The 23632-nt window shown below is 56.6% G+C and overlaps 1 protein-coding gene across 6 annotated transcripts in view; it reads right to left on the bottom strand.

The window, feature by feature from the left end:
- Window positions 1–23632, bottom strand: part of SRC (SRC proto-oncogene, non-receptor tyrosine kinase) — a 45519-nt gene that overhangs the window by 20449 nt on the left and 1438 nt on the right. For 2 of the 6 annotated variants that reach the window (XM_081292507.1, XM_081292510.1), the window contains exon 2: window positions 560–631. The exons of the other annotated variants lie outside the window; for them this stretch is intronic. The gene's annotated coding sequence lies outside the window, so the exon portion shown is untranslated. The remainder of the gene's footprint in view (window positions 1–559; window positions 632–23632) is intronic. 6 annotated transcript variants of the gene reach the window in all.

Genomic DNA, 23632 nt, shown 5'->3' on the forward strand with positions numbered 1-23632 from the left:
TCTGAGAGATATGAGAGAATTACTGGAAAACTATAGCTCAGTGGTAGAGTGCTTGCCTTGCACACATGAGGCCCTGGGTTCGATCCCCAGCACCACATAAAAATAAACAAATAAAAACAAAGATATTTATTTTAACTAAAAATTTTTTTTGAAAAGACAGTAGGGAATTAAATTGATATCTAAAGATCAATGACCAATTCCAAGAGCAATCAAAAACTATAATGAAGCCATGCCTTGCAATCCCAGCGACTTGGGAGGCTGAGATAGGCGGATCACAAATTTGAGGTTAGCCTCAGCAACCTTGTGAGGCCCTAAGCAACTGAGTATGACTTGTCTCAAAATAGAAATAAATAAATAAGCAGCTGGGGATGTGGCTCAGTGGTTAAGCACCTCTCGGTTCAATCCCCAAAAACAAAACAAAAAAAGAACGAACCATTTGACCCAGAATATCTACAGTGCCAATTTATAAATAGAAGTATATGGATAAGACTAGCCAGAAAATTCTTTAAAAAAAGAGTAAAGAGTGGGCTGGGCTGTGGCTCAGGGGTAGAGTACTCACCTGGCGTGTGTGAGGCACTGGGTTCGATCCTCAGCACAACATAAAAATAAATAAATAAAGGTATGTGTCCACCTACAACCAAAAAAAATATTTAAAAAAGAAAGAAAGAAAAGTAAAGAGGGAAAAACCAACCCGACTGTAAAACTTACTTTAAATGCACGGTAATTAAACGTCTGTGATATCAGTGGATAAAGAGGGTGGAATAGAGGGTATGAAAATTATCTTCAAACATACAGGAATTTAATCTATAATGAGAATGGCATTTCATACCAGTGAGGAAAAGGTGAATTATTTATAAAATGGAGTTGGGATCAACAATCTGTCATGAGAAAACACAACTGGATCTCAATTTTACTCCATATGCCAATAACTTTCAAAATCAATCAGATTTAAACCACAGCTAAATTGAAACCATAAAGCTCTTAAAGGGGATGAAAGAATAAATCTTCTAATCTCAAAATGGGGAAAGCATTCCTAAACATAATACAAAACTTAGAAATCACTTTTTAAATTATAAAGCAGTCTCCTTAAGAATCTAAACTGGCCAGATACAGTGGCCCATGCCTGTAAGCCCAGTGACTTAGGAGGCTGAGGCAGGAGGATCCAAAGCTCAAGGCCAGCCTCAGCAACTTAGCAAGACCCTAAGGAACTTAGCGAGATGCTGTCTCAAAATAAAAAATGACCTGAGAAAAGGGCTCAGTGGTAAAGTGTCCCTGGGTTTAATCAGTACCAAAACAAACAAACAAACAAACAGCCTGCAGGCTTGGTAAACATAAACAAATCCAGGGATGGATGAAGCTCAAGGGCAGAAATAAATAGAAATAAATAAATAAGCAGCTGGGGATGTGGTATGAAAGGCCACTCAGCTAGCATGCTTGAGGCCCTGATTCCATCCCTAACACTACAAAAAACATTCAAAATGGGAAAAATATTTGCACCTCATGGTAGACAAGAGTTTTTTTTCTTAACATAGAAGGATGGCTGCAAAATAAGAAAAGTGACTAGAGACAGTTTACAGAAAAAGCAAGCATCCCAAACGGCTCTCAGACACATTGGAGAGCTCAGCCTCATGAATTCAGATGGAGACTGCGCCAGCAGCAGCAGCAGCACGTCCTTCTTGGGTGGGTACGGAACACTGCAGCCTGGACCATATGCCACACCACGAAACAAGCCTCAATAAATCTAAAGCAGTGAAATCACACAACGTATGTTTCCCACCACGAGGGAAAGAAAGAAAGCAATAACAGAAAGAAATCTGGAGAATTACAAAGACGTGAAACTCAAACAACACGCTTCTCAGTGGTCAGTGAGTCAAAGAAGGGATCACAGAAAACCAGGAGCTTCTTTAAGATGAAAATAAAAACACAACATATTAAAATGAATGAGCAGGGCTGGGGCTGGGGCTCAGGGGTAGAGCGCTCGCCTGGCATGCACAGGGCACTGGGTTCGATCCTCAGCACCACATGAAGGTAAAATAAAGACATTGTGTCCACCTAAAACTAAAAAATAAATATTTAAAAAATAAATAAATAAAATAAAATGGATAAACAGTAAGAGAACTTTAAGAGAAATGCAGAGTGGCGAATTCTTATGTTCAATAAAAAAGAAGAGAGATCTCCAACCAGTAACCTGACCTTTCACCTTAAGACACTGGCAAAGAAAAACTAAGCCAAAGCAAATAAAGGGAAGGAAATAATAAAGATTAGAGATTGCTGAAGTAGAAAAACAATAGAGATAATCATCAAACCAAAGACTGGTTCTTGCAAAAGATCAACAAAATTGACAAACCTTCAGCTCATCTGAAAAAGAAAAAAGAGAAGACTCAATTTACTAAAATTAGGAATGAAAGGGAAGAGATCTCCTAACCTCATGGCACTCGCCTGTGATCCCAGCTACTCAGACACTGAGAAGGAGGACCACAAGTTCAAGGCCAGCCCAGCGAGGCCCTGTCTTGAAATAAAATAAAAGGACGGGAATGTGGCTCAGTGGCAGGATACTTGCCTAATCCAATCCCTAGTACCACCTCCCACACAAACAAAGTAAAAATAAAAAAGAAAGACGATTATAAGGGTCTACTATGAACATTGGCCAGCTTTGATGAATTCCTAGAAAAACACAAACTACAGAAACCAAGAAGAAATGTGAAATCTAACCCAAAACAAGTAAAGTACCCAAGGGCAGGGGATGTGGCTTCGTGGTAGCGCATTTGCCCTCCACGCCAGAGACCCTGGGTTTAATCCCCAGCATGGCAAAAAAATAAAATAAGCCAGGCAGGATGGTGCAAGCTGGTGATCCCAGCAGCTCGGGAGGCTGAGGCAAAAGGATTGCAAAGTCAAAGCCACCCTCAGCAATTCAGTGAAGTCCTAAACACCTCAGGGAGACCCTGTCTCTAAATAAAATTCAAAAAAGAGCCGGGGATGGGCTCCGTGGTTAATGCCTCTGGGTTCAATCCCTAGTGCCAAAATAAAATAGGAGATAGAAATAGTAATTTTAAAACTTCTGTCTCTCACACACAAAAGCTCAGGCTCAGAGACCTTCGCTGATGAATTCTACTAGACATTAGGAAGAATTCAGGCCCACTCTTCACTAGGGAACTCGTTCTTTGGAGCCAGTGTTACCCGGATACCACAACTACACGAAGATATCACGAGGAAAAAAAATTAAAGGCTCATATCTCCATGAATATGGATGTAAAAGACTTCTACTAAATACTAGAAGACAAGACCCAGCACCGTGTGAAAAGAATGACATACCACGACCAAGCTCTCCCTAGCCTGTGAATACAAGGCTGGTTCAACTTCTGAAAATCAGTCCCTGTGACCCACCATACCAACAGAACAAAGAATAAAACCCAGATAATGACCCTAGTACCTGCAGAAGCATTTGACAAGACCCTACACCCCCCAAATCATAAAACGCCCTAAAGAAGGGGAAATCTCAACCTGCTAGTGGGCGTCTGGGAAAACGCGGCACATCACACTTGGTGTGAAAGGCAGGATGCGCCCCCACGATCAGGAACAAGCACAGACGTCCACGCGCGTCCCTTCTGCTCTAGACTGAAGGGCAATGAAGGAAGAAGACAAGATGTCAGGCGCCCAGATAGGAGAGGGAGAAATGAAACCACCTCTGACCTCAGTTAGCCGAGGTCAGACAACACGACCCTGTGTGCAGAAAATCCTACGGATTCCACTTAAAACAAAATGCCAGAACTCCACGTGAGTTTGGCAAGTCTGCAAAGTACAAGATGGCTGTATTAACAAAGGACCGGAGCCGGACATGGGGGGCAAGAGGATCCCAAGTTTGAGGCCAACCTGGGCAATTTGGCAGGATCCTGTCTCGAAAAATAAAAAAGGATTGCGGACTTAGCTCAGTGATAAAGCACCCGAGGTTCAATCCCCAGTACCTCATAAAAAAATAAAGATTAAAAAAAAGCCTGAGATGGTGGGTGGGGTACAGTGGCCCACACCTGTGCTAGCCCTGGGCAACTTATCGAGAACTTGTCTCAAAAAGGGCCGGGCAAGTGGCCGAGCACTGGCCAAGCATATGTGCGGCTCTGGGTTCAATCCTCAGCACCACGGGAGGGGGGAGTAAAAAGACAACCCACAGAATGAAAGAAAATATTTGCAAACCATAAACCTGACAAGGGATTTGTATCTAAAATATATTAAGAATTCTTACAACTCAATGACAAACAGAACCCAATATAAAAATGGGCAAAGGACTTAAATAGAAGATATAGAAACGGCCACTGAGCACACACAGAGACGCTCAATGGCGACCGTCCCTGGGGAAACGCAAGCCACAGCCAGGCACCCGTCACACCCTCCAGGACACCGCGCCCTGGGGCACCTGGGAGCCTCCGGTACTTTCTGGTGGGATGTGAAACAACACAGCGCCCCAGAAGGGCCCCGAGTGATCCAGAGGGCCACGCAGAGAATGAGCACGGGAGCCAGGACCCCGACCCGATCAAGGAGGCAGAAAAGACACGTCCGGCTGGGACGGGGCGGGCGCAAGTTCAAGGCCAGCCTCAGCAACTCGGTGACGCTGTCTCAAAATTTAAAAAATCAAAAAGACGGGGGAGGTTCTCAGTGGTAAAGCACCCCCCAAAAGAGCATGCACGTGATCATGCACACAAACACACGCACACACCCCGTGTTTACCGCGGCACAATTCACAACAGCCAAGAAGTGGAAACAACCTGTGTCCGTCAGCTGACTACAGATAAAGGAAGCAAGGTCTGCACCCGAGGGACACCGTTCAGCCCTTTAAAAAAGGATACCATCTTGTCATCTGTGACAACGCAGGTAGACTGGAGGCCACTGTGTGAAGTTCACCAGGACAGAAAGACCACAGTGCCTGCGCAGCTTCTGCAGAATCTAAAACAGGGGCCTCACGGATGGAGGAGGAGGGTGGCTCCAGGCTGGGGGACGTCCTCAAGGTGCTCCCTGAGGGTGACCACAGGTAGCCCTGGGCGCCCCCGCACAGTGGCCTGGCTATCGATGTGGATCAGGTGCCTTATATATATATATATATATTTTTTTTTTTAATTAAGAAGAAATTGCTTTTAATGTTTTCACCATAAAGAATGATAAATGTGGGGCTGGGGATGTGGCTCAGTGGTAGCTCACTTGCCTTGCCTGTGTGAGGCACTGGGTTCGAATCTCTCACCACATAAAAATAAATAAATAAAGATATGTGTCTATCTACAACTAAAAAAAATATATTAAAAAAAGAATGAGGGGCTGGTGTTGTGGCTCAGTGGTAGAGCACTCACCTAACATGCATGAGGCACTGGGTTTGATCCTCAGCACCACATAAATGTAAAATAAAGATATTGTGTCCACCTAAAACTTAAGAATAAATATTTTTTAAAAAGAACGATAAATGTTTGAGGAGATGGATATGCTCACCGTGTTTGAATATTATACAACGTACCCATGCATGAAACATCACTTGGACCTCCCAAATATGTATAATTTTTATGTCAATTAAAAAAACATTAAAAAAAAACATTTTAGGTATGGGGATGTAGCTTGGCATGCATGAGACCCTGGGTTCAATTCCCAGCATCGCAAAAAAATATATGTATAAATGTGTTAAAAACCAATATACATGGACTGGGGACATAGCTCAGTTGGTAGAGTGCTTGCTTTGCATGTATAAGGCCCTGGGTTCAATCCCCAGCAACACACCACCACACACAGAAAAGAAAAACAGATATACATGACATACCCACAAAATGGAACGTTATTTGTTGAGAAAAAGAAATGACACAACATGCGACTACGATGTAAGTGAATCCTGAAAATATCACACTAGTGAAGCTCGTGACCAGGGGTGGCACCTTGGCTCGCTGTACATCTTACACACTGACATGAGCGAGTGTCGGGTGCAGCTCAGCGGCAGAGCCCTTGCCTGCATGCACCAGGCCCTGGGTTCAACCCCCAGTACTGGGGGAGGAAAGAAAGGTCCCTTTATCTGAGACATCCAGAAGAGGCACTTCACAGAAACAGGAAGGTGGACCTCTGCCTCAGCATGAGGGAGGGAGGGAGATGGGGGGGACTCATGTCCTGACTGTAACGCGCAGTGTCCTTCTGGGGTGACGAAGACATTTTAGAATTGACTGTGACCAAGGCTGCACAGCTCTGCAACACACCCACCACCACGGGACTGCACTTTAAAGGGATGAACAGCACCGAGGGTGAACTTTATCTCAATGAAACTGTAATATGTTTTAAAAAAAACAACTACACTGGAGGCCACTGTCCATCTTCAGTTGGCAAAATGACACCTATAAGATTTATCCCAAAATTAGGTAATTTTAACCCTGTGTGGGTGAGAGTGAGGACGCCAGAGAGTGTGGCATCCATCACCCCCTACTTCTCTGAAGGACAAATTGGCAAGATTTATCCAAATCACAATGCACTGGCCAACCCCGCAGTTTGGAATCCACCCTACAGATGTCCTTCCACACAGACAAGAAGCATGTGATAAGGAAAAGGAGGAATCAATCAAAACATCACTGACTAAATAAAACAAGCATGGTTTCCATGCATGCTGTAGAATACTATGCAGCCATGAAAAAGACAGAAGCAGCACAAAATGATCTCCAAGCTATGTCGTCAAGAGACAAGCCTCGTTAGATGGGCCTGGTGGTGCACATCTGTAGTCCCAGCTACTTGGCAGGCTGAAGCAGGAGGATCACTTTAACCAAGGAGTTTGAGGCCAGTCTGGGCAACACAGCAAGACCCCATCTCAAAACAAAGTGCAGAGAGGGGCGGGGATGTGGTCGAGGGGTGAAGACTTGCCTAGCATGGCCAAGATCCTGGCCAACTGCAAAAAAGAGAATCGAGTCCAGCGAAGACCCGCAGTGGACGTGCTCATATGTGCCTGGATCCCTGAGGGACATGCCCGAGGTTCTCCGCAGCGGTTGCCCCAAACAAGGAGACCCCGCGGAGGGACAGGCGCTGCTCCCTGTCCCTCCCAGGCTGTTGGAACAGCATGCGCATGCGCAGAATGATTTTCCCTCTTAAGGAAAAGCGCGGGCTGCAGGTCACGTCACCTCTGCGAGCCTTCGGCTTCGGTCCTGCAAAGGGCCGGACAGTGACCACACCCACCGTGCTCGGCCGATGCGGGGGATCATGTGGACAGTGCGAGCCGGGGCTCCCAGGAAGCGCAGTCCTTGTCGGCTAGAAAGCCATTACCAGGGACACCAAGGGGAACAGGTACCGCCAAAGAGCCTCGGAGCGCGTGCTCAGAGGACCTCCTGTGGCAGGGAGGAGCTGGGGGCTTCCTGGGAGAGGTGGCCTCGAGAAGGGTCTTGAGGTCAGGGTTCACACAGCAGAGGAAGAGGAAGTGCTCCAGCCAGGGGAGCCGGGACCCCTCCATCACTGGGCACCCAGCTTAGCTGAGCACCTACTCCATTCCAGCCACCGAGGTGGGCAGGACAGACAGAAGCCGAGTGACCAGCAGTGAAGATCGGGGACAGAGCTTTGCCTAGCTCCACGAAGGCTCCGAGAGGGAGAGGGACTGCCTGGTATCACACAGCAGGTTCTCAACTTCTGAAAATAGTCTTCCCCAGCTCCCCCCTCCCCTCAAGCCTGGGGAAGGCAAAGCCCACCCGGGCCTGCCTGGCATCCACTCACAGATGGCAGACACGGTGCCATCTCCATCGGGGGCTCCAGAGGAGGGACAACTGGTTCTTGGTTGGTAACAACACCTACGTGATGCATAGGGACTCCTCAGGGACAGTCCCATGCTAAGTGTACTGCATGCATTAACTTGGGGAGGCCACCCCTGCTCTTTGGGGTCAGCCCATTTTGTAGATGAGGGAATTAGGCACAGAGAAGTTTAGCTGCTTGCATAAGGTCACACAGCTCATCAGAGACAGTGTCAGAAGGCAAATCCAGATGTCTGGACACCAGTCTTGTATACCCTGGGGCCCAGCTCCCAAAGGGGGCCCTGCGGGCCTGGATCAGCAATCACACCACCTCAGAAGGACAGGGGGAGCGGTGCTCAGCTGGTCAAGGAATGTCTCCTGAGAGCACTGGCCCAACCAGGGGCAGGGGAGTGGGTGCGGACGCCGAGTGGGGGACGGGGCAGTGGTCAGGTCCTGGAGCACAGAGGCCCACAGGCACCTGCCACAGGGGAGCAGCACCGTGGTGAAGGAGGCCCGGCTGCGGCCCACCGGACTCCAGGCGAGTCGACCGAGGCCTCCTTCGGCACCAGGGAGGTGGCCACGGCCACCCTCAGGCAGTGCCACGGCTAACTGGGTCCTCCATGCAAAGCCCTGGGCGCCCAGGCCAGCCTCAGGAAAGAAGAGCCCCTCCTAGTGCTGACCCCGACCTCGCCATTCCTGCCATTGAGCTTCTAGTCCCAGTGAGACATTCTACACAGGGACCATCGGCCCCATCTTTCAGAAGAGGGACAAAGAAGCCAAGAGGGTACAGGGCCACTATCCAGGCTGCAGAGGACCAGCCGAGGGCTCTGGCTCCCCTGCTCCCACAAGGTCACTGGTCCCAGCTGGGCTCAGGGGTCCTTATACTGGGAATGGCAGCCGTCTTCCAGAGGGAGACCTGGAGGCCCAGACAGGGAGATGGGCGCAGGCCACGCGGCCTCCAGGTACGAAGACCTCCCGCCCCATCCTCGGCCTCCGGGCCAGGGCCAGGGCCTAAGGAGGCAAATGGGGTGGGCGTGTGGCCCCGGAACCCCCACGGCTGGTCCCCAGCTGACACGCCTCGCTCCTCAGGACGTCCTGGAGCAGGCCGCCAGCACCTGCCACCCACTGAGGCCGAGGCCAGGGCCTGAGGACGCCGGCCCAGCCACCCTCTGCACAGATGGGTCCGCCAGCCCTGGCCCTCACGTCTGGAGTGATCTCCTGCTCCCTAGGGCTTCGTGGCGTCTTGTTGTTTGTTTTGTTGCAGGGGCCCACACCCAGGGGACTTAGCCACGGGGCCACGTCCCCAGCCCTTTTTACTTTTTGAGACAGGGTCTCGCCAGGTTACTGAGGCTGGCTTTGAATTGGATCCTCCAGCCTCAGCCTCAGAGCCGCAGGGATTGCAGGCCACCAGGGCCTGGTTTGGATCTGAATGGCGCCGGGAGGGACCAAGGCGCAGGCCTGGGAGAGGGGGCGTGAGCAGGGAAGGTTCCCTGGCCGGTGCTCGGCCACCCACCAGGAGCGTCCCCACCACCCGCACTGCAGGTGCCCAGTCCCCGGCAGCTGTGACAAGTCCCTCTCCCATTCCCCCGTAAAGGGACTCCCCCAGGGCCCCTGGGAAAAGGGCCACAGGAGGAGCGCAGGGCTGGGCTCTTCCCGCAGGGTCCCCTTCCCCAGACTCCGGGGAAGGAGTGAGGGCTGTGCTGACGGGGCGTGGTGACCATGCAGGCCTCCTCCTGCCCCTCGGTACCCCCGACAGCTCTGGGGCAAGCTGTGGCCACACTGATTCCACCTGGGGACGCGGGGCTCAGGAGGCAGCCAGCCCACACCCTCCTGGCACCAAGGCCACCGTGTCCGGGGCGCAGGGCGGTCCTGCTCCTGGACATGGAGCAGCACGAGGGGCCCGGGGCAAACGCCAGGCGAGGCGGGGGTTCAGAGAAGGAGTGGGCCACAGCTAGGCCAGGTGGCTGCTGGCCCTGGGACCCGGCACAGGGAGGCCCAAGGAGGACCCCAAGAGGGGCCTGTCCGGCAGTTCAGGCCAGGGAGGCCTGGAGGACTGAGCGGGGAGCACCGAGCTCTCAGGGCCCTGGGGAGGGCGGTGGGGACACAGGCCACGTCCCCCAGGGATCCTGCCAGGGCACAGGGACCCTGTGGGCTCGAGGGGCAAGAGGACACCTGAACATGGTGGGCTTCCTGGAGGAGGAGAGCTGGCTGAGTCGAGGCTGGGCAGGAGGGGCCCAGCAGAAGGCCTGCTCTGGCCCAGGCCTAGAGGGACGGTTCGGAAAAGGCATGGAGCCACTGGGCTGGTTCTGTCCCGCCCCACCCGCTTTAGTCTCTCCAAGGCCCTCAGCCCAGAGGGAGGCCCGGGGAGGGAGGGGAGGCTGGGTCCTCCTCCCGGCAGCACCTCAGGCTGGGGGATGACAAGGTTGGGTTGGGGGGCTTCACCCGCCAGCTTCTCCCCCAGGGCTCACCGAGTGGCAGCATAGCTTACAAAGCCAGGAGGTCACGGCCCCAATCTCAGGGAGGACTTCCAAGCTCTCCCCGTTCACCCATGAAAAATCTGAGGCTCAGAGAGGGAGACACCCAGCCCTGGGTCACACAGCAAGGCTAAGGCCTGCCAGTGAATGACGATGTGGGCAGGGCTACCAGGCCCAAGGGCACCAACGGAAGAGAAGCAGGACAGGAGATGCCAGCCCCAAGGGGCCCACCAGGTAGCGCCGGGCAGTCTGAAGGGGGTGAAGCACCACTGGCTGCACAGGGCCCCACCAGCAGCATCTAGTGGCCCTGGGCAACCCACACCCCGAGGGGTCTCAGCATCAGCCCCAGGACACCAGGCCCTGGCCCGTTGAGGACCCTCAGCAGACCCCTCTCAGGATGAGGGGTGCTGTGGGACACTGAGGGGACAAGTTCCCCTCCCAGCCCTCCATGGTCACTCACCTCTCCGGGGGCCTGGGCTGCCCCACCCCCACCAGCTGGGCGGCTGGGCTTGGGGACGGCACCAGCCGGGCCCTGCCCACGGTGCCCGCTGTTCCTGCCAGCAGCTCCGCTGCCTCCCAGCTTGGGAACACAGTGCCCCCTCCCCGCCCACACCATGCACATCCCCTCTGGGGACGCCAGTGGGCAGGGGCACCCAGTGGGCAGGCCCTGCCACATGACCAGCCTGAGCCGAAAGCCCTCAGCAAGGCTGCAGGAAGGTCCAGCCCCCACCTTACCCACCCACAAAACGGGGCTCTGGCAGATCCTGGGGCGTCAGCAAGGGCTCGGACCCAAACACAGCACCTGCCGCCCCCGGCTCTTGCGCTTGTGGCGGGGCCTACTGCAGCGCCCTCTCCCCTCCTCAGTTCTGCCCCAGCCTCTGAGCCTTCCCACGTGCTGTTCCCTGCCCTCCCCCTGCCCCCATGCATTCCAGGGCACCTGTAGGGCTCAGCACAGGCAGTGCCAGACTCACCTGCCCCCAAGGCAGAGGCTACCACTCTTCTGGACTCACACACCACCCTCCTCCACCACACAGGGATCAAGACCTGGACTGTCTGGTCAGAAACCCAGCTCTGGTCCTTCCTTACTGTGTGACCTTGGGAAAGTTTATCTACGTCTCTGTGCCTGTTTCTTCTCCTAGAAACTGGGAAAAGCATTACAAACTCCTTCAAAGAACTTTGTCAGGATTAAATAAATTCATATTTGTGAAGTTCAGAACAGGATCCAGACCCCAGCAAGTGTACCCCAAGTGCTTGCTGTCAAAGCAATTGCAGCAGCTCAGATCTGTTGAGCGCTGCTATGCCAGGCCCTAGGCTCCCTCAGCCTCTTACCTGAACTACCTCACAACAGCCTGGGGTGCAGGAGGGGCTCACATAATGGCAGGGGAGGGAGGCCCACAGGCATCCACTTCACCATCAAAATACATCTGGGGAAGGAGAGGATTTTTGCTGACGTGATGGCGTCATTCTGGATTCCTGCTGGGTGGACTGTGGTTTTGTGGTGTTTTGTTTTTTTGCAGTGCTGGGGGTTGAACCCAGGGGTGCTCTACCACTGAGCTACATGCCTACACCCTTCTTATTTGTTTTGAGACAGGGTCTTTGCTGGGGCTGGCCTCAAACTTGAGAACCTCCTTCCTCAGCCTCCTGTGGCCGAGGCTACAGGTGTGTGCCACTACACCAGCTGGGATTTGCTTTAAAATGACCCAGGATGGGGGTGGAAGGGGTATGGTCAGGCACGACAGGTCTAGGGCTGGTGATGGTGGAGGCTGAGCGAGGGGTTCAGGAGGTTCAGTATCAATATGCCTCCAAGATAGAATGTGTAAAAGGACTAGATATGTTAACACAAGATCTACCTACACATGGAATATGTATTTATATGGGAGACATGCACACTTGACCACCTGGTCCTCCAACAACCCCAGGCACCAGGGGCCTCCCTGCTGGGCTCAGGGGACAGCTGCCCCCCTCCCCACTGGTCCACCTGCCTGGCACTCACCCCCTGGTCCTGGGGGGCTCCACACAGTCCAGCTGCACCCAGACACTCCTGCGCCCCCATCTTGCTCCCCGTCAAAACCAAAACGGCCCAGAGGCCTCCCTGGACTGGCCTTCAGCTGTGTGACCCCATCCTTCTGTCCGACTCCTTGCTGCTCCTCTAACATCCGGGGCTGGCTCCTGCCTGGGGTCTCTGCACTGGCTGCTCCCCCCTTAGCATCCCTCCCCCAGGACCCCCATGGCTTGCTCCCCTCCTTCAGCGTGAATGTCCAATCGCATCCCATCCTCTGACCCAGACGGCACTTGACCCCTCCCTGTTTCACGTTAGACGGGGGACAATTGCAACCTGCCTACAGACGTGCGCTTCAGACTCTTCCATTAAACCGTGCACAGAGGCAGGGGAATGTCCTGGTTGGTCCTCTGCAGGATCTCCAGGCTCCAGACCACTCCGGCACACGGGGTGCTCAGGGAGCACTTTGGGGACGTATGGGTGCGTGAGTGGGCTGGCGGATGGGGATGGATGGGTGTGTGATGGGAGGGTGGGTGGTGGTGGAGGTACGGGTGGGTGGGTGAAGGCCTAGCAGGACGAAGAGGTGGCAGGCCTTGGCCCCAAGCCTGTCCAGCCCACGGCCTGTGCCCAGCACACTCCGCCACTACCTGCTGGCCCCCTCACGGCAGGACCCCTGAGCGCCACTTACACAGAGCAGTGCGCACGTCGGAGCCGACTGCAGGCCCCAGCCCCGCCCAGCGCAGGCCCAGGCCCAGAGCCTGGGTGTCTGGAGATGCCTGCGGAGCCAGCTAGGAGTGATCGGGGCGTCCAAGGGCCAGGGCAGCCAGAACGTGTCTGTCCCTGCGTTCATGGTCCCAACACGCTCGAGGCTGGCAGGCCTCAAACCGGCTCTGCCAGGGCAGTCGGGGTGGGGCCGCTGCAGGCTCGGGCTGGCACGGATGAAGGTGCTTCCGCAACAGGGCCTGCAGCAGGGGCATGCCAAGAAGGGACCCACGGGCCTCCTGCTCCTCCAGCCCTCTAGGGACAGCGCAGCCCTGCCTGCTGCTCCCGCGGCTCCCTGGGCAGGATGCGGGCCACTTTCTGGACCCCAGTCCCTGAATGGGGACAGGATCCCTTCCCATGAGGGCCTGTCCCAAGCCTGGAGCCCCAGAGGGAGGGACATAACCAGGAAGCAGGTGGTGGCTGAGCACAGCAAGGTGACTGAGACCTGGGCAGGCAGCAGGGGCCTGGCAGAGAAGCCCTGTTGCTGGAGAGCCTCTTCCAGACCCAGGTCCCCCTGACTCAGTTTCCCCGAGTGGAAAGGGTGTTGGGCATGGGTTTCAGGAACCTCCAGTCGCAAGGTGCTGTTTTCTAGAAGAGGCCACTCCCTGCTCCCACCCTGACACCCAGCTCTGGGGGTGCAGGTGGCCAAAGTCCAGGCTCACACACATGCCCTCGCTGCCCCCAGACTGCAAAAGTAAGGCACCTGCTGACACTCACTGCTGACACTGGCCCTCCCGACAGCACTGAGAGGTGGGACCACACTGTGCCCTTTTCACAGTGGGAGAAACTGAGGCCGGATTCACAGGGCAAGTTGGGAGTTTAGGCCCCCTGACACTCCAGGGTCACAACAGGCAGCCTCTGCCTCCAGACAGTCCAGGACAGGAGACAGATATAAAATTTAGCTGGAGTAGGGGGTCAGGATCCATTTTCCCAAACCCTTGGTCCCCTGGCCCTGAAAGGCCAAGCCCAGCCTTGCCCACTGTGTAATCCAGGATATGGATGTGCCGCTCTCAAACTGTTTTCTCACCTGTAAAATGGGTGAGAATGTCAGCTTCACCTAAAGGACACCTGACATTCAAAGCTACAGGAGTTCAAAGTCCTCCGGAGGAACACCAAGGCCCTACAGGGCACTCTACCAGCCCCACTCCCTTCCCTCATTCTGCTCCACCTGTACTGGCCTCTACCCCTTTCCCAGCACCCTCCTGCCTCAGGCCCTTTGCACATGCAGTCCCCTCTGCCCAGAGCATCCTCTCCCAACATCCACACTCCTCACCCCTCGCCTCCTCTGGCCTTCAGGACTGACATGTCACCTGCTCTGACAGGCCACATGGCAGCACACACAGCCAACTCTGCTCTCTTCAGTCTCAGCCCAAGAACCACCTCCTGTGGAAGGTCCCTTCTGCCTGGACCACAGCTCCAGTGGCGTAACTCGCTGTGAGTACATGCTCCTGGAGGACAGGGGCCACTTCTGTCCCCCTCACAGTGGAACTCTATGGTGGGCCTAGCACTCGAACCAGAGAACAGCTCGGATGCTCGGGCCCCTTCTGGTGAGATCAGACACTGACCAGAGCCCAGGGCCTGGCAGGGGAGGGGACAGGGTCACTGCTGAAGGAAGAAATGGATTCGGGGGGCTGGGGTGGGGCTCAGCGGTAGAATGCTCACCTAGCACGTGCGAGGCCCTGGGTTCATCCTCAGCACCACATAAAATAAATAAAACAAAATAAAGGTATAAAAAAAAGAAGAAGAAATGGATGGACGGGCACGGCACCCACAGAGGGCCCAGGACTCACCAGGGACACCTGGGTCCTGAGAAGGTGGCCCAGAGAAGGGAAGGGTGTGCCCAGCTCGTCACCTGGAGCTGAGCCCCGGCTCCCCCTGCACTGCCCTGCTGGGTCTCGGGAGTCCCTTCTCCCAGGGGAGCTGGGTGGAGAGGGCGGGCACCCTGCTCCTCCGGGAGGGGGCTCCTGGGCTCCATCTGTCCAGTCACAAAGGGGCTTTGTCCCACTGTGCCAAGAGCTGGGGCCGACCGGAAGCTGGCCGCAGCAGCCCAGCACCCATGTCAGACGGGGCCCTGCTCCAGAGCCAGGCTCCCAGGGCTGGCCCCGGGTGGGCACGGCCTGTGAGGTCTACTCTCATCCCCATAGCAGCCCCAGGAGAAGACTTGTGGCCAAGGTCTACCGGCCAGAGCGCCACGCTGGGACTCCAGGCCAGGTGCCTGCACCACAGGCTCAGCAGCTCCCAGCGCAGCCTGGGAGGAGGGCAGAGCCTGCACCCAGGTGGGCACCTGGGCCCCTACAAGGCCTATGGGCTGCAACGCATGTCCCTGCCTCCGGCCAGGCAGCACCGTCCACCCCACAGGCCACCTGCCCAGCGGCACCCGCCTTCTCTGCAGGCCTCTGTTCTCAGTGCAGCCACCAGGCCACCTCACAAAGCCACACTGCCTGAGCCAGCAGGACCACAAGGCTGAGTGCGCAGGCTCCCCAGGGCCCCCCTCACTGCCCAGGGACAGTGCACAAGCTCCCTGACGGGGACCGTGGCTCTCCATGAGGGGAACCAGCCAACCTCCCAGCCCAAACCCTCAGCAGCCCTGGTTCCAAAACAGGGGCTGCCCACAGAGCACCAGGGCTGTGACCCAAGCTCTGCCCCCCACAGACCCCCGCAGGCTCCAGGTGCATCCCAGCACCTCTTCCCCAGGAGCCAGGCGACCCCACTCCAAACCCAGAACAGCCCCTTCCTTCCGCCCCATCTGGGGCTCTCCAGCCCTGTCTTGAGCCGCAGGGCGTTGACCCCTGTCTACCCACGCCCATCACCCCAGGCAACGTCCAGCTACCCTGAGGGTTTCAGATCCCGCCTGGTGAACAAGTCCCCTCCCAACCCCCTGGCACACGCTCCGGCCTCCCAGGCCAGGTGATTCCACACTGGGCCTCGTGCCAGCCGCCCCTTCCCTGGCAGGCTGGAGATTCTCGTGAGCTCCTGCTCACCCTTTAAGAGCCAAGCCTGGTGTCACCTCCTCTGAGAAGCCTGCCTGGCACCTACTCCGGGACAGGGCAAGGACAGGGCCTGTATCTGGCTCCCCAGAATACACGCTGTTCCCAGACAGCACCCTTGGGGTCCCCAGCACCATCACAAGGCCCAGACCAGCGGCCACCTCCCACCTGGAGAACCCAGGGGCAGAGTCCAGGCGCGCCCAGCAGGCGCTGGCGCCCGTGCTGCCCACAAGCCGGGGACCTGCAGTTCGGGTGGAGGGGGAGGAGGGGGAGCTTTGTGCAAATGGCCAAATGGTACCAAACCCACGTCGTTTCTAAACTAGGGCACAGGAGAGGAACGGGAACAGCCGAGTTGTCCCCAAATAGAACTGTGGCTCATCTGGTTCCGTGGCCTTCGGGAACACCTGGCAGGGTGGGGGTGGGGAGAACAAGAGGCTGCTCTGGGGCGCGGAGAGATCTGGTCTGGAGGGCAGGGACCCACACCACAGTGGCCAGTCCAACCTGACTCACCCAGCCCCGGGGCTCCCCAAATGTCCCACCCCCAAACCCCGGATCACATGGATCCTCTGCCTGGAACAGTGTTCTTCCTGCCAGGCAGGATCCTGCCCATCCCTGTGACCTTGACCGCTGCTGGTTAGCCCTGACACTTCCTCAAAGCCTGGCCTGGGTGGGCACGTGGGTCGAAGGAGCTTTCCAAATGGCCCTACAAGGAAAAGCGCCCGCCCCATATCACAGACGAGGAAACTGAGGCTCCGGCAGAGAAGCAGGCAGACGAGGCGTCACCTGGTGAGGCAGCTACCGGGACCCTGAAGCCTGGCAGGGCCAGTGTGGACCCAGCCCTGGGGACCTGGTCCAGCTCAGGACAAAGCCCCTGGCAGAACAGAAGGCCCCACCCTGCATAGGGTGGCAGACTGAGCAGCCAGCTGGTGGCGCAGGCCTGTGATCCCAGTGACTCGGGAGGCTGCAGCAGGAGAACCACCAGTTCAGAGGCAGCCTCAGCAACTTAGTGAAGCCCAGGCAACTCAGCAAGCCCGGTCTCAGGGCTGGGGTTGGGGCTCAAGGAGGAACGTGGCCTAGCACGCGGGAGGCGCTGGGTTCAGTTGTCGCCACCACACAAAAATAAATAGATAAATACAGGTGTCGTGTCCACCTACGGCTAAAAAATAAGTGTTTTTCTGTTGCTGTTGTTTAAAAAGACTCCACCTCAAAATTAAAGGTGCAAAGGGCTGGGGATGTGGCTCAGTGGTTAGGCACCCCGGGCTCAATCCCCAGGACCCCAAAATAAATAAAAAGGGCCAGGGTCCACCCCCAGAGGCACACACCATACCAGGCCCGTCTCCGGACAGCATGGAAGGAGCCCAGGGCCAGCTCCACAGCTGCACTGAGCTGGGTGGGCACGGTCACTGCCCACAGTCCTGAGAGTGGGCACGGTCACTGCCCCATCTCCCAGGTGAGGAAACCGAGGCTCCGTGGGAGCAAAGTGCCCAAAGCCAGAGCAGGGGCACAAGGAGGCTCCACCCAGTGTGGGGCAGGAGCCTGGCTCTGGGTCAGGGTCAGTCCAGGTGTCCACCTGTCTCCCCCGCAGGAAGCGGAGGTGCCGTGACCACCCCGCGGTCTGTGGAGGCTGCTTCCCGACTCTGAGCCTGAATTTTCCCAGCTGGCGACGGGGCTGTCACTCCTGTCCTCCCCAGGCTGCTGGAGATCACAGTGAAACACCAGCGACTCTGCCAAGCGCCCACCGTGAGTTGGCCCTGCTCAGAGTCCAGTCCAGTGCCCCACAGGCGCCCGGCAACAGGCTGTGACAGGGCGCTGCCCCAGGCCCGTCTCAGAGCAGACGGAGGCACCGAGGTGCACTGAGCTCCAAAGTCACATGGCAGCTGGGGGAGTCTCGGCGCTGCCCCAGCCCAGTGGGAACAGGGTCAAGGTCAGCGGGCCAGGCGAGGCGGGCCAGCCTGGGGCTCAGGAGGCTGCCCTTCAAACCCACACCCCAGACAACCCTGGGCAAGCCTCAGCTCCCTGGCACAGCCACAGGGCTACTGTGAGGAGGACACAGCCCTCCGCCCAGCACTGAGACGGCTCAAAAAGCAGGAAGGAAGGCACAAGAGACCACGGAGGAACCCCAAGGGTGGGCCCCTGGGGCTGCAGTCCTTCAGGATCTTGCTCATGTCTTATTCTGTTCAGAAGAAGTGGGGACATGGGCACAGTGACACAGGCCTGTAATCCCAGTGACTTGGGAGGCTGAGGTAGGAGGATCCCAAGTTAGAGACCAGCCTCAGAAACTCAGTGAGACTATATCTCAAAATAAAAAGGACTTGGGGATTACTCAGTGGGGAAGTGCCCCGGGTTCAGTCTCTAACACCAAACAAGCAAACAAACAGAAGGGCTTCCACGTGGGAACAATCTGCCTCCATGCTCTGCCCCTCCAGTGCTGTGTGACCTCAGGCAAGTCACTTCTCTTCTCTGAGCCTCTGAATCCTTTTGACAATAAGTTTAGGCTTTCGTGGAACCCTGGGGAGGCTGGGGACTCAGTGGGATGGGGCCCGTCCCCATTGCCCAAGCAGGGAGAGCTCTGGCAGGAGCCTGACTGGAAGCCAAGTTTCTTGTCTGCCAAGTAAAGACACTTATGGTGGCCTGTCTGCCTCCCAGCCCTGCTGGGGCCGGCTTAACTACCAAGTGCTACGCCCCCAGGAGGGACAATCAGCACATGTTCCCACAGAGGCCAAAGAACACTGTCACTGCCATGTATGACAGAATGTGCTGGAGCCGGGAGGGCAGAGGAGGGAGCTGAGGGCAGGGAGGGGAGGGAGGTTCCGGGGCCACAGCGCCTTGGCATTAGAAGGGCTCCAGCAGCAGGGCCACTAGGCCTAGGCCCTGCAGAGCAAAGGGCCTGGCAGCGGGACGACCCAGGACAAGCCGGAAACGGCCAGTGGCTCAGGGGGCTGCGGGGCCACCTGCATGGCAGGGAGCTGAGGGGCGGGGCCCAGACCAACCGCGCCTCAGGGAGCCCTTGCTGTGCAGCCGGGGCCCACCGCTGTCCTTCTCTGAGCCTCGGCTGCTCCCTAAGAAACAAGGACAAGAGCAGCCCCCGCCTCTCAGGCCAGGCAAGTAAGGACGCCACGTGCTCAAAGGGCGGCCACCTTTGAAGAGACGGGCCCATCCAGGGAGGGGACCTGGAAGGCACAGGTGAGGCACAGGGCGCTGGACACCGTGGCCAGTACAGCCCCAGTGCTGGGGCTGGCCTTCCACCATCAGCCACCCAGCCTGCCCTGCGGGGAAGGCCACCCGCAGACCCAGCGGCCAGCACAGCCCTGGGGGTTCCCAGGCCACTGTCCTGCACAGGCCCAGGACTCTGGTCCCAGGAATCACCCCCGTCTCACAGTTGCCCTGGACGTCGGCCACGCCCTGGGCCTGCACCTGGCCGGGGCTCACCTGCTGCTCATGCTACTGGGCGCTGGCACCCCCATCCCACAGATGGTGACGCTGAGGCTCAGAGCAGTCGTGGCCCATATCACACACAGCACAGGTGGCTACCCAGGGCTGGAACCCAGAGCCAAGTGGCTTCGCGGTCTTGTCACCTGCACACACATATGTCGTGAGCATCCAAGATCTGAAGGGAGACGCGTCTGCCAGGGCTGCAAGCCCATGAGTCAGGGTCGCCTGCCCCAGACACACCTAACCTCTACCTGGGAAAGATGTCAGCCGTGTTGAGGAGTCAGACGCCAGGGGTCTGGGTCACAGTTCACTTGCTGGGTGACTGTGGCCTCAGCCCTTGGCCTCTCTGAACCTCAGTCTCTTCTTCCATGTGATGGGAATGAGAGTTCCACCCACCTGAGATGGGGCAGTCTCACTGTGATCCAGCGAGGGAGGGCACGACGGGAGGATATCCACACCAAAGTCAAGACCATAAATTTAGACAAAGCAGCCTGAGAAGAGCTAATCAGACCTTGGCAGGGAAGCCGCGCTTCCTGATGCCCTCCCCACACAGCTCCCACCCCCAGCGTCCGGACCCGCCCCCGCTGGCTCCCCAGCCCAGTGGGCCCAAGGATCCAGAAGGGCCCATTCCCACAGTCCCCAACAGCTCCAGAGCCACCCCTCCCTGCCCATCCTAGACATCCCCAGTGCCACAGGGCCACCAAGAGTCTCAGGGGGCTGCCCCTGAACAGTCCCCAGCCAGGTCCCCGGCCCAGAGCCTCGGTGAGAGAAGAACCTGCACTATGCAGGTGAGGAAACGAGGGTAGGGACAGGAGGGACGGGGCCAAGATCATTCCACTTCTCCCCTCCACTTCTGCTTTTATTCTGGAACTTCTCTGAGTAGTTCTGGGGAGAAGAACAGAAGGGACCAAGGTAGGGGGAAGTCACCTGCCCAAAGTCAAGAGTTCTGTGTTTTTCTCCCAGCTTAGACGACCTCTCTGGTCTTTCTGGCCTCCTTTTCCCCATCGTGAAAAGAGAAGGTCTGGACAGGCCAGGAATGACAAGCTCAGGGCACATGCACCACACGTCCCACCCTGTGCCCACGGCAGACATTACTAATCCATCCCAGGGCTCCTTCCCAGGAAGCCAGAATGGGCCTCGGGGTCTGTGGGACTGGAGGCCCAGTTTAGAGCAGGACTGGATGAGATCTGAGCCTGAAGAGGGAAAGGAAGCGGACAGACAGACGTGAGGGCCCCTGGGCGCACAGCGACTGAAGCATGTCTGCAGACGGGGTGCACAGAGGCGGAGGCTCAAATCGCTAAGTGACACGACTCTGGACTCAAGCTGAGATGAGGCCCTGAACACGGAGGCCTCTGCCCGTCTCCCTCCAGGGAACGGCGACACAGACCAGCCGCCAGGCGCAGTGGACGGTCCGCCACCCTGCCCTTGGCCCTAGTAGGTGCCGGCCCTGCTCCCACTGGGCGGCTTCAGGAACAGTGGGCTCCAGCAAGGCTGATGCCAGGAGCCCGGCCACGCAGCCCCAGCCCTGCTTCCTAAGCACCTGATTTGCAGCAAGGACTTGCTACTGTCCTCTTGGGACACCCTGGAACCATGAGTCACCAGCCCTCTTCTTGGATGGGGATACTGAGGCCCCTTTGGAGGAAGTGCCCCAGGAGCTCCAGTGGACACCACAGTGGATTCCCAGGGAGACGGGGCGGGCAGCGCAGGGGAGGCCAGGCGCTGTGGGAACCCAGAGAGCGAGGAGCAAGGCCACAGAGGCGGGAGCTGCAGCCTGGCCCAAGGCCCACGGCGGGGCACTGAGGGCCGCTGAGGTGGCTTTACACCCCACAAGGACCGGTGGGCCCTGGGTGGTGCCAGGCCTTGGGATAGGGGCCTAGAGCCCCAGCCTGGGCCCAGCCCCACCCTGGGACACCCTTCTCCAGCCAGGTCTTAGTATTTACCTCTGGAAAATGTAGCCCATCACCTACGGCAGGCTTTCGGGAGGCTCAGCTGGACTAGGCTCATGGCACTGTCCCCAGTTCAGCCTTCTCGTGCACAGAGAAGGCCCAGAGAGGGCAGGGTGGAGCTCAGGGTCACCCAGCACATTGGTGACCTTAGCTGCCAACATCCTCTCCTAGATCAACCCTGCCCAACTGGCACCTTCAGACTCAATGAGATCATCCACTCAAGGCCTTGACCACACAGCTGGTGAGGCCATACCAGAGATGCCAACTGACCTGCCCAATGTAACAAAATAAGTCCCATTTTCTGAATATCAACTGATGCCAGGCAACTAGGCACAGAGCCCTCCTTTAACCCTAATCTGAAAGGGAGACGCCGATTGCCCCATTTTCAAGATGAATAAATATCTCAGAAAGACACAATGAGCCAGGCTCAGTGGCGCACGCCTGTAATCCAGTGTCTCGGGAGACGGAAGCAGGAGGGTCACTAGTTCAAAGCCAGCCTCAGCAACTTAGCAAGGCCCTAAGCAATTCAGCGAGACCCTATCTCTAAATAAAACATAAAAAGGGCTGGGGGTGTGGCTCAGTGGTTGAGTGTCCCTGGGTTCAATCCCAGCACCAAAAAAAAGAAAGATACAATGAATGACTCAGACACACAGCAAGAACGGTCAGAACTTGAACCCAGGCCCACCTGATTTGAAGCCCTTACCATACCTCTGGCCTCCATCTCTCCGGCTGACCGTCCCTATTTCTCTCCTCAATCCCAGCTTCCAGCCACCCTAAATTATACTCCCTAATCCTTGGCCCTCACCTTCTCAAGCCCTCCTGCTCTTGAACTCCTATTCTACCTTCAAAGCCCAGCCTCACATGCCTCTTCCTCTTGAGACCCAATTAGCCCCCATACAACACTGGAGTCCAGTTATACATCTATTTCCCTCAGGTACCTTGGTCAGCTCTGCACTCCTGGCCTCCAGTGTGAGGCTGTTCACTGTGAGGGATATCCATCTGCACCCTGCGTAAAGATAGAGACCAAACTCCTCCCCAGGCCTCGGGGCTCTCTACAGGTTGCAGCCCTGCTGATAGCTGGCCTCACTTCACTTCTCACATACTGACTTCATTCCCTGGGCTCCAGCCCCACAGGCTTTCCCCAGTTTCTTCTCCACAACAGTGCACACTCTGCCACCTCAGGACCTTGGCACATGCACTTCCTCCACCTGGCAAGCCCTTCCCTGAGCTTCTACCTGATGACTTCCGCATGCCTCCTTCAAGACCTCTGTTCCCCGGGCCTCCGTCTGAACCTCTACGCTTCAGGGATTATGCACTCATTGATCTGGCAGCCTGTTTGCTACTTGGCTTACTCTCCAGATTCTAACTTCTGGGAGGCCAGGGACTTTTCATAAGTCCCCAGCAAGTACCTACCGCACTAGCCACAGCTCACAACCCAAAGGGGCCCACGAAGAAAGAGCCCCACTCCCAGTCTTTGTGGCTGAACTGCTGCTCCCCCAGCTCTGGACCACCTCCCAGTCTAACTACCTGCCCTGCTAACCTGCCACGGCTCGGCTGGGTTCAGAGCACACAGTCCATAGTAGATGCTCAATGCAGGGTCTGGATACTTGTATCTCGGCAGGTTTGAGGACACGAAGTCAGCTGAGAGCAGGAGGATGAGGAGGAGGGGGTGTGTCAGCAGGCCACTGAGCCATGTCCTCCTGGATGTCCCCACCCCCAAGTGGTAATCTAGGGGGAAGCTAAGGCAGGAGCCAGCCTGGGTGCTGGGGATAACTCATGGCCCTGGGAGAGGCCAGGGGACAGAAGGAGGGCAGCGTGGGGCTCCTGAGAGAAGGGACCTCAGTTATCCTGGAAAGTCAAGAGTGGAGGCCGGCCACAGCAGGCCGCGGGTGCACCAGGCCAAGGCAGGCAGTCAGCTGAGAGAAGTGACACACTCCAGTCACTTCCCGGTGGAAAGACCGCATCACCAGTGCCCAGGCACACCACATCTCCAGGGCAGCCTCGTGGCTGCCATCAGTCACCAGAAGTGGAGTCTCCCCATGACTGTCCTGTGCCTGTCCCATGCTGGCGACCATGACCACCCCTGGAGGCATTCAAGGGCAGCTGGCTGGGGTCTCTGAGGCTCTGATTCCAGCCTCGGACTGCATGGCCTTGGTCCTCAGGTCCCCTGTCCCAGCCTCAGTTTCCCCATCAGTAAAATGAAGATAAGCAAGAGCCCCGACCCTAAAGGTGTTGAGCAGAGCCAGCGACAGCTGCTGTTTTCCCATTCTGCAGCTTACAAAACCAGGCCAGCGGGGTCGGACCTAAGGTCCAC

The sequence above is a fragment of the Spermophilus citellus genome (assembly GCF_964194105.1).
Source record: "Spermophilus citellus genome assembly, chromosome: 4".
Lineage (NCBI taxonomy): Eukaryota > Metazoa > Chordata > Mammalia > Rodentia > Sciuridae > Spermophilus > Spermophilus citellus.